General features: G+C 40.7%; 1 protein-coding gene across 2 annotated transcripts in view; it reads left to right on the top strand.

Moving 5' to 3' along the window:
* The first annotated feature begins 406 nt into the window (after positions 1-406).
* LOC147711508 (tyrosine-protein kinase STYK1-like) overlaps positions 407-10,992 on the top strand; it is a 346,279-nt gene continuing 335,693 nt past the window's right edge. For both annotated transcript variants that reach the window (XM_086922199.1, XM_086922198.1), the window contains exon 1: positions 407-1,141. The gene's annotated coding sequence lies outside the window, so the exon portion shown is untranslated. The remainder of the gene's footprint in view (positions 1,142-10,992) is intronic.

The following is a 10,992-nucleotide window of genomic DNA, read 5'->3' as shown; positions in this document are numbered from 1 at the left end:
TGTATATATATGTACATGAAGTGTATGTACTCACGCGCTTTCAATGACTGCAGAAGAGATATTTGCTCTTTGCTTAATGGTGGCGCCTGCAGAGTCGTAGCTGTTCATGGTGTAGCAGGTGCAGCGGCACCGGGGCCCAGGGAGATTGTTTCTTTCATACCTTGACAAAGTGCGGTGTAAGGGAGAGAGGGGGCGCTGTTTATTGATTGCATTTGGGCCCATAGGGTGAGGCTAGACGGGTGCATTATGGTTTGCTCTGCAATAACCCTGCGGTGTTGTCCTCGCTGTAAACTTTGCTCGACTCCCACCAGAGACAGCAAAACCAAGCGAGATAGTGAACCTGACCAGGAAGACTTAGATAAGGGTCATGAAAGCAGGGAGAGTCAAAGTACATGAGGAGGCCACCCTTCTCCAGCCACATCTCCTGTAGCGGGTCACAGGGTAACAAACTGTAGCACGGGAGAGGGCGGAACCACAACGCAGGTTGGGCAGCGGCGCATGGAAACAGCTCCGTTCTGCTCTCACTCCCCACCTCTGGTCACTCACTACCTTCTCCGAGGCTAACGAGTTACTCCGTTGTGTGAACCCACACTGTATCAGCCAGGCACCACGAACCGAGGCTACTCCGACTCGTCCACTCAGAAGCGCAGAGAGACTCTCGTCGGGGGTATGAGGCGCTACACGGAGGATACCACCTCTACCAGGGGGTGATTGGACTCGCGGTGGCTACGCGGAAGTATCGGCCGTGAGGAAAAGAAACAAGGGAAAGAAAGGGGTGCGACTTTTGAATAAAGAGAATTTCGGCGTGCGGGGTGTCCCAGACAGACCTACCTCCACGAGGCTGTTCTTAGTCAAACACCGCTCCTGTTTACACAAGTGTGTTAGCGAGCTACCTTAGTGACAGGGATTGTGAGCGCGCCAGCTTCTTAGAGAGAGGGAATCTGCGGGGAAGGCGTTAGCACCATAGATTCACACACCTGCCCAGCTTTGTGAGCTGCTACCCAGCCTCCTGTTCGACACATGCCTTGCTGGCGGCCTGGCACTATTTGTTTCTTCTTCCGGTCTCCCTCTTATGGAAAGCACATCATACCAGCCGACCAAGAGCAGCGTGGCTTTTACAGCGCAGCACTTATGTAACCAGGTAAGTGTGAAAAGTTATATTTTCTTTCATCATGACAAAGATTTCCTTAGCTTAAATATGCCCCCCCCTCAACAATGTTGAGATGTTTTATAGTGGTCGTTGTCTATAGTGTTTTTTTTCATGAGTTGTTTTTGTCTCTCCAATATTTTACCCAATGCAAGTGCCTGTCTGTCATTTCTTTCTTCTATAAGACAACCTGTAGACTGTATATTGCTTCAGAATCCTTTTTTTGTTTGGTTAGAATGACGGTATGGATTTAACAAACAGACAGATTTAGCATAGTGGAAGTGACATCCCATACTCTTTAACCTCCAGTGACGTCATTTGGTTGCCCACTTGCCCCACCCTGAACGCCTTATCATCCTTGCATTTGCTGTAACTAGGAAATGATCAGAGTGGATACTGCAGAAAAGTGACTGGGCCCTTTTTATTAGTTTCTTGTCCTACCCCTGCCTCCATGACCTTTGAAAGCAAGGGTTTCAAGGCAGTGTCTTTGGTGGCAAAAGGAATGGCCAGGGAGTAGCATGTGTGCTACTCCTAGTTAAGATATATGTTTATTTCACTTGGGAGGTTGGTTGCAGATTGACACTTTGAAGGTGTGTCCCTCTGTGCGACTGCAGTGACTCAATGGCAGTGGGCCATGGGATGCTGTAGACGCAAGCCGTGCTGCTTGGCGAGAAGGTGGCTCTATGGTCTCTTGGCCTGGACTAGGCCTAAGCCATTATTTATTTATAAAGTTTTATATAGCGCAAACTTGATCCCGAAGGATATCAGAGTGCTTTACAATTTGAGGCAAAGGTAACAAATCAGAATATTAGTCTAACATGTTATTTTGGGGTGTTTGTTAAGGAGGGCAAGCGTGTTATATATGCCTGACTGGAATATGCCAATGGTTTGTACTTGGAGCATACTAATATTTTAGTGAATGGTTGCAAAGTGTACAGAATAGACATTCACCCCACCCACATTTAAGTCTTACGGGCATCTCATCAAAGCCCTCAAAATGGGCGTTGCAAAGATAAGCTTCATGTCATCAAGCCTTGCTCACAAACGCCCCTCAATTCCTCATTGATCAGGCATTTCAGATCCAGCAATAGTTTGCCTTCAAGTAATGGTTTTCTGTTCTCCCTTGGGAAAACGCCAGAACAGGAGAACATGTTTTTTTCCTACTAAGATAATTGCTGAGGATTGAAAAATATTTTAGGTTTCAGAAAATTCTACTGATTGATTTGGAGAATTGATAATAATAATAACATTTTGTGTCAAAAAACCTGCAGCATAACTAAATCCTCTTCTTAAACTGGGATTTCCTAGCATTTAGCGGCCATGAAAGCTTTGTAAATATCTGGAGCTGCCAAAGAAGAGATTGCCTTATTTGTTAGTGAAATTCAGATTTATAATACTCAAATTGTAAAATGAAGGTGTTTTGTTATACATTCACCTGCCTATTACAAGTCAGTTGTAAATTTGAATTCAATATTATTGTTTAGGTCTCAAATGGCTGTGATGTTGTGTGTCCCTTTTAAAAAGTGTGCATCCTCGTATGATATTCCTTCTATTGCTCATGTGGTCCAGGCACATCATTGGAGTTGGCTTTCATCAACTGGCCGCGTGGCACTGACGTGCACTCGATTTAATAAATTACAATTATATTAAGTTTTTTATTTACTCTGCATCTCTTGCTTCTTAGAGTGTGTATGAAGGCGTGAGATATTGAACCCTGGTAATTGTTTTACAATCTGTTCATTAGAGGTGAGTCAGGGCAAAACAACTAGTACAGTATATAAAACTCATTAGCTTATTATCCAGTCCCAAGCTATAAGGAAGGCACTTTCACTCTTTAGCATGGCAGACTCCGAGGTACGTCGTGGTTCCAAAATATTGAGTTTTTAATATCGACCTTAAAAAAGAACGAAAGCACAGTAGTAACTACCAGCATGTCATGAAGATAAGTAGAAGTGAAGTGAGAAGAGTAGATCTATATGACCTTATGTATGGATACTTTGACAATATAGTTGTAGTCGAGCTGGTAAAGTCAATATTTCTGTCCTCGATATATGTGTACGCACCCTAAGGTTGATCCCACCAGGGGCGTAATAGAGGCCCCAGCAGCCCCAAACATTCAATGAGACCCCATTCAGCCCAAGGCTAATGTATATCTGTGAGATATGGGAGATTCGGGGAGCCCTTCATCATATTCTGCAGGGGGGTCCATCATTTTACGTTACGTCACTGATCCCACGAAGGGAAGGGTTTTCAAAAAGTGGGTGGGTAGATAGTGGGCGCTCCTTAAGTTTGCAAACAATGTAAAGGTTGACGGCTCAGTAGCATCTCCCACAGATATATATGAATAAGCCATAGGCTAACATGTACAATTTCTAGGAGCCTGCACTTGAATGTATCCATACCTGGCAGTTAACGAAGGTGGAAAGCTTTACAGGTCAATTATAAAAAGAATATTGTTTTGTGAGTTGTAACTAAAACTTGACACGTAAGGCATACCACAAACCTACCTCAATCATGCATTCACAGCTACATGTGTTCCCTATGCAGAGCATTCAGTGTCATCTCTCTCCATGCAGTAGCACTTTAAGACTGAAGTTACTACAGTAAGAACTGAATTGGAGTTCCTTTCATCTCTTCCTGATTCTACCAGGAGTGAGGAGCTGGGGGTTGAGTAATACTGAACTCTTTGAACAGATCAGGGAGCAGCTAGGAAGAACATCAAAAAGGGGAGTGAGAATGCCCTAGACAAATCCATGGTATAATAGTACCTGTAGGTTAGCAAAACGTGAGTTTTTAGTGGCATTGAAATTCAATATACGCTATAATATAGTTAGCTGCCGGGCTAGCCATAGGCAGGCCTTGCTCAGGGCAAAGAAGGAGTGGGATGACAAATTGTGGCTAACCCTCTATGACGCTATGATTTCAAAGGACAGCCACACCTTTTGGCGTTTGGAATCTACATGCACAAACAGTATACACATTGCTCTGGATTTTTGTGTCCAATAAGATGATTGGGTTAGCAATTTTAGTAAGTTATACTCAAATAGAGGAGCAATAGTTGAGGATGATAGATTGAGTCAATCTGTCTCTGTCCAGTATGATACTAATACCCTTGTCTTTACTCTAACTGAGACCCGAAATGCCATCAACTTGTGTATCCCTGCCCGTGCCTGGGTCCGGATAGGGTCCCAAATGATCTATATAAAGCCAACACAGAGATTTGGGGATCATATGCAAACATTTTATCGCATGCCATTTTGTCAGGTATCGAGATTCTGTCCTCGTGCAAGATCGCCAAGATCCTTCCAATAGATAAAAAGGGGGACCGAGCAAACCTGGCGAATTATAGCCCCACCAGTTTGATAGCTTCGCTCCAAAAATATTTTGCAAACAAATACTGACCCACCTGCAGAATTGGATTATTGAGGAGGGTATTTTATTTGGCTTTCAGGTGGATTTTGGAACAAGTATGAGTACTTTGTATCAGGTACTCAGGTTCTTGTGTTTATATTGGCGTGAGGTGTCTCATCTTGGGGGAAAGCTGTGGGTTGCTTTTGGTTACCGGCACAGAGCTTTTGCTCTTGTCCCTCAGGAAAAAATTTGGAAAGTATTGGAAAACCTGGGTATTCCCCCCCTTCCTTGTGAATTTTTTGGTTAGAATCCATATGGGAAATAAGGCACAGGTCCGATAGGGAACGTACAGACAGTTAACAGACCCATTTAGGGTCGTACAAGGTATTGGACAGGGCTGTGTTTTAGACCCCTCATTTTTCTCTCTGTATATCAACAGGGTGATTGACCATCTTAGCAAAAAGAGGTGTGATGTGCTGAGGCTCCGTGGGAGGAGGGTCCTGGCTCTCCTATTCATCTATTCACCGATGATGCTTTATTGATTTCTAAGACACTCCAGGGACTGCAAATGCTCCTGGACCATTTCTCCCTATACTGTGCTGAGAGTGACTTGAGCTAAATGGCGTCAAAGCAGAATTTATGTTTTTTCTCTAGGACGAGTGACTTCCCCTGTAGCAGACAGATACTGGTGGGGAATACGTGTATTGATCATCTGCCCACTTTTCATTACTTGGGTATACGCGGTTCACTGACAAAATATCGCTCACAAAAATATAGATGACAAAAATATCGATGAAAAAATATGGAATGCAAAAATGTCGACTCCCTAAACCTAAACAGGTAAGTACAAAAATAGTGAATCCAAAATATCGAAGTAAAAAATATAGATGTAAAAAATATGGATAAAAAATAAAAAAAGTAATATAATATATATTAAAGATATAAAATATTAATATTATCATTAACACAATAAATTGCATTTAACATACTTTTTAACTATATATAATAAATAAACTTAATTGAAAAAATATAAACACACAAACATAATAATTTATGCGTATATACATATATTTATTTTAAAATAATTTATTAACTTTGGGCCTATTACGAAGGCGGGCGGACAAAGTCTGCCCGCCACCGAAAGGGAGCACGGGACCGACCGCCGAAGTTGCGACGGTCCCGCAATGCAAATTAGATGCTCCCGCCACACTGGCGGGCGCATCCTCAACATTAACATTGCGGCGGGCGTGCTTTAAGCAGCACCCGCAGCAATGTTGATGCCCATGTTGTGCAATGCCATGCACAACATGACAGGCACCACGCGGTGCCTGCTACCTTGTGCATGGCAATGTTGGGGGGTACAATGGGAACCCCCCCAATGCAGCCACCCACCCCTGGGGGCCCGCAATGGGCCCCAGGGAGATTTCCTGCATGCCTTTCCACGGCAGAGTCTCCGCCATGGAAAGGCATGCATCCTAAAATGGATGGCGGTGCCTGCAATCGGCAGATGGTCTTTCCGTCCACCGCAGTGCCCCCGCCATACTAATATGATGGGGGGGTAAACCAGGGACATTTAGCGGGTGGATCGTCACCGCCGGTCCGGGCGTGTCCACCGCTGGCCCGGCCATGGCGATCCCCCCGATATCATAATGGGCCCCAAAGTCTTTATTTAATTTGGAAACTTTTAAATTACTAAATAAAAATAAAATATACACATATCAATATTAAAAATTAAAAACATCCATTCTATAATTCATTAAAACATTAAACTATTTAAAACAATTAAAACATACATTTTGCAATACAATAAATACAACAGTAGGGGAATTGTTGGATAGCGGAATAATTACATTTACTATTCCAACTCCAGTGAATACAACAGTAGGTAAAGTGTTGCATAGTGGATGGGTAAAATGACTATTCCCACTCCAAAGAGTGCAACAGTAGGGAAAGTGCTGGATAGCAGAGGGGTAAAATTACTATTCCCACTCCAGTGAGTTCAACAGTAGGGAAAGTGCTGGATAGCAGAGGGGTAAACATTACTATTCCCACTCCAGTGAGTGCAATAGTAGGGAAAGTATTGGATAGCGGAGAGGTAAAAGTTACTATTCCCACTTCAGTGAGTGCAACAGTAGGGAAAGTATTGGATAGCGGAGGGGTAAAAATGACTATTCCCACTCCAGTGAGTGCAACAGTAGGGAAAGTGCTGGACAGCAGAGGGGTAAAAATTAGTATTCCCACTCCAATGAGTGCAACAATAGAGAAAGTGCTGACTAGCGGAGGGGTAGAAATTACTATTCCCACTCCAGTGAGTGCAACAGTAAGGAAAGTGCTGGATGCGGAGGGTTCAAAATCAGTATTCCCACTCTAATGAAGGCAACAGTAGGGAAAGTGCTGGATAGCGGAGGGGTAAAAATTACTATTTCCACTCCACTGAGTGCAACAGTAGGGAAAGTGTTGGATAGCAGAGAAACAAAAATTTGTAATAACATTTAAACAATTGACAAAAATTAAATAATCTTAAAAATAAATAAACAATATTTTAAAAATATACGATTAAGTATACTAAACATATAAAAAGAACACATAATATAATATTAATTACATATAACAAAACGGTACAAATATTATATAAAATAAATTAATAAATACATTTATAAACAATATTTATTTAAAAGGATTAAATATTAGCAAACAAACGAATTATTTAAAACATAAATGTATTTATTTTATTTCCTACCCTATAGCACTACACCAATAAAGAAAGACTTCAACATTAATAATAAATAAAAAAAAATATTATTAATGAAAAAAATATAAAACATTCATTGAGTACATTCTTTAGCACTATAATATTCACAACACACACCTACAATTAATCACACTATTTTCATAATTAATTGACAAGTAATTAATTAAAATTAATTAACAACGAATTACTAAATAATTAATAAATAATTAATAATAAAGTAATTTACACTTTTACCACTATAACATCTCAATTAAACACATATTAATAAATAAAAATGATTCAATAAATGTAATATAATTAAATTACTTCCCACCCCATTCTCCTATAAACCCACAACCCGCTACGGAACTAAAAACGCAAAATTAAAAAAAGAAAAATAATAACTACTAAAATAATCAGTACATTTTATCTACTTAAGTTACTTCCCAGCCTATTACCCTATAAACCCACAAGCTGCTACGGAAGGAAAAATGCAAAATTCAAATACAAAACAATGAATAACTACTAAAATATTAACATATATAATAAGCATACAAATAATTCTTATACAAAAAACATACATCACACACGTATAAAATGTATACTAAAGTACATAATATTAATCAAAAAATCGAAATTTTAACAGCTATATTTTTGCAAACAATATTAAACACTTCAATATTTTTAAATCGATATTACTTACGTAAAATGGATATTCTTGACCATGAGAATTTGTCTGTCGATATTTCTGACCCATGATATTTTTGACACAATGTTTGCGCAATTCGATATTTTTACTTGATATTCTTTCTCTCCACCGGCATGCACATGACACCCAATATGAGTTGGGCCCTCAGATTGAAAAGGCTAACTCAATGCTTTTCCAACAGCCTATAAACCTGGTGAAGGTTCACGGGAAAACCTTGCTCTATGGTGGTTACTTCACATAGTATTTTAATGACAGAACAGTATTGACACCCAGTAGAGTTCGAAGTGGCAGGATTAAGAAATTCTCACAAATGTGCACCAGCCCGCCTTGCAGCATGTATTCAGGCTATTGAGCTGGTTTCATGGTATGTCATAATTAAGGCCTTGTATGTGGGTCCTAAGACGGCGTACCCATCTCTGTTCTTTTAATAGCAGTATTTTCTGAGTCCATATAAGGAAAAGGGTCTCTCTCCCTTACTACCCTGTAGCAACGGGTTGGTCACATATCAGACTCTCTCAGCAATCCCCCCTTGAGAGACTTACCATCATACATTTTGGAACCCCCTCCACCCCCCCTGTCTCCTTTATCCCTGGAGGAACGAGCAGTGTTTTTCTGAAGGGACACTTATTTAGTTTTGAGTATATGAATTATGGAGGACGTGTCCCTTCTAAACCTCTTGGTCATGGACCTCTCTACACTTTTGGGACCTGTCTGGTCCACAATGTCGTGTGATAGATTATTTTGGTATCGTCTGTGGTCGACCGTGGAATTAGAACCTTATCCAGAAGGTGTTAGAGATATTAATGCTCACCCAAGTGTAGCAAAAACCCCTTGGTTCTACGCTATTAACCCCTTCGCTGCTCATGACAAGCTCAGCTCGTCATGAGGCACGGTTGAACTGTTACAAATCAAGTGATGTAAGTATTTTCCTAGAACAGTCCATGAAATCTCAGCATCCAGTAAGTTTCTAAAACTATTAAATACCAGATCTCAACCTAAGAAGATTTGTTTGGATACTCTTTTGAGACGTTTTGGGTTTTAGAAACTTACTGGATGCTGAGATTTCATGGACTGTTCTAGAAAAATACTTACATCACTTGATTTGTAACAATAATATGGTGTGCTCGGGTGTTGTGCATACATATGTTTGACCTGGGTTCATTTGAATACTAGGACTGATTGACACTTTGGTGGGTAGGTGTCATACACCTTAGGAGCACCCTAGCCATAGTTGCTTTTTTCAATTTACTTTTGCCTTTATTACAATTGGCCTAACTCTGTGATGTGCAGTTTAAAATAGCAAACCCATTTGCCTTTTTTGTCACGGTTGAACTGTGCTTATGACGAGCTGAGCTCGTCATGAAACAATGGTATTCAAAGAATATCAGCACAGGAGGGGAAAACCATTAGCAGCCAAGGTGTTAAGACGCTCTTGCAGAGGTTGAGCCTGGATATTTATTGGTCTTTCACTGAGCAATTGTGCCAGCTGTCTAGAGCAAAGATTTAAAATGTGTATTGGGATGCTGCAGCCATGCGTATAGCGACTAAGAGTACAGGTAGCCTTACACTGTCTTTCATTGATTTTAAACCACGTATACATTTTTTTGTCATCTCTAGTTGTGCCTTAAACTTGTATACACATCTGAACCCTTTCTTTCCTTTTGACCCTCAGACATCCTTTGTTATTATAAATTATGAGGTAACCATTGATGAAATGTAACCCTCTTTGGCGCGTATATTATACCTGACATTCAGATATGGCATCCTCTTGGTTAAACCTTATACATGTAATTGGTCTGCAGGGTGGGAGGGTGAAAATCAATGCCCTGCATGTGGTGGGGGGAAAGAATAATTGGCTTACATATCACTCTTTTGCGCTCAGTACAGTAGATTTCGGGAAAAAAATGATTGTTCCACTTTGCAAGAATCTAGGTACTAGGAGCCACCAGGTTGCTTTTCTAATTTTGAGCACCAATACACATCGGCTCCATGTCTTTGGTGTGGCAAAAGTTCTTATGGCAATCTGGATAAGTCCCTCTAAGTGTCCATAACATGTGGTAGTTGTGGAGAGGCCTTCACCCTCATTCCCATGAGCAAATATTATAGGGATGTGATTAGTGGTATTAATGTTCGGACCCTTTCTATTGTAAAAGTGCCCTGCTCATAGAATGGATTGTACTATTTTAACACTGCATCTTCTTTCATTATAACACTTGGTCTGTTTTTTGTAACCTCTTTTTGTATTATGCATACTGTTTTATATTATTTCCACTATGTTGATCTGTGTGATCAAAATAACTTATTTTAACTGACTGACTGAAATATGTATCAGGAATTGCAATCAATATATTTGTTGTAATTCCATAACCATAATGAAGGAAGTGGCCCATTTAGGGTCACCCCGGTCACTCAAGACCACCTCTCAGCCATCCATACCAAATGAAGAGTCGGTGAGACAGAAGCAAATACAAACTAAGTATACGTTTATTCAGATATACTCGAGTGGAGCCCTGCCTGCCCAGTCGCTTAGGGGTGCTGCCGAGAGGACTGACTTCAGCACAAAATAGAGATACACTGTGTACATTTCAGAACCAAGGAAGGCACACCCACAATGGAATTTTACTAGCAGGTGCAGCTAAACAAAGAAGTACAGTAGGATGAGTTTCGACTCTGAGGCCGGGCACACAGTATCTTTTACCCAAGGTCACTCTGTCCGTGCCCGCCACTAGAATGGTGCGAGAATGCCTCTATCTAATGCTAAAGGTATGCGCTAATAAGAACAGTGTGTTCAATAGCAGACCAAGGCCAAACCTTGGAGAAATGAAACTTTCCACAACCCGTTTCACAAGGAGGCAATAAGCAGTTAATGGCATGTTTCAAAATGGCGGCTAAACATAAAATGGTGCCACATATGCTAACTTACGTGGAACAATGCACAGACAAAATAGCAAAAAAATGTCATTTAATAAATAATGCACTGGCATGAGCTACTGAGCCAAAAGACAGGATATAATGAAGTTATGAAAGATAAACTGTAAGACATATACCTACATG

The sequence above is a fragment of the Lissotriton vulgaris genome, chromosome 5 (assembly GCF_964263255.1).
Source record: "Lissotriton vulgaris chromosome 5, aLisVul1.2, whole genome shotgun sequence".
Classification (NCBI taxonomy): Eukaryota; Metazoa; Chordata; class Amphibia; order Caudata; family Salamandridae; genus Lissotriton; species Lissotriton vulgaris.
Note: the sequence above shows the minus strand (reverse complement) of the source record. Positions and strands in the feature narration are given on the sequence as shown.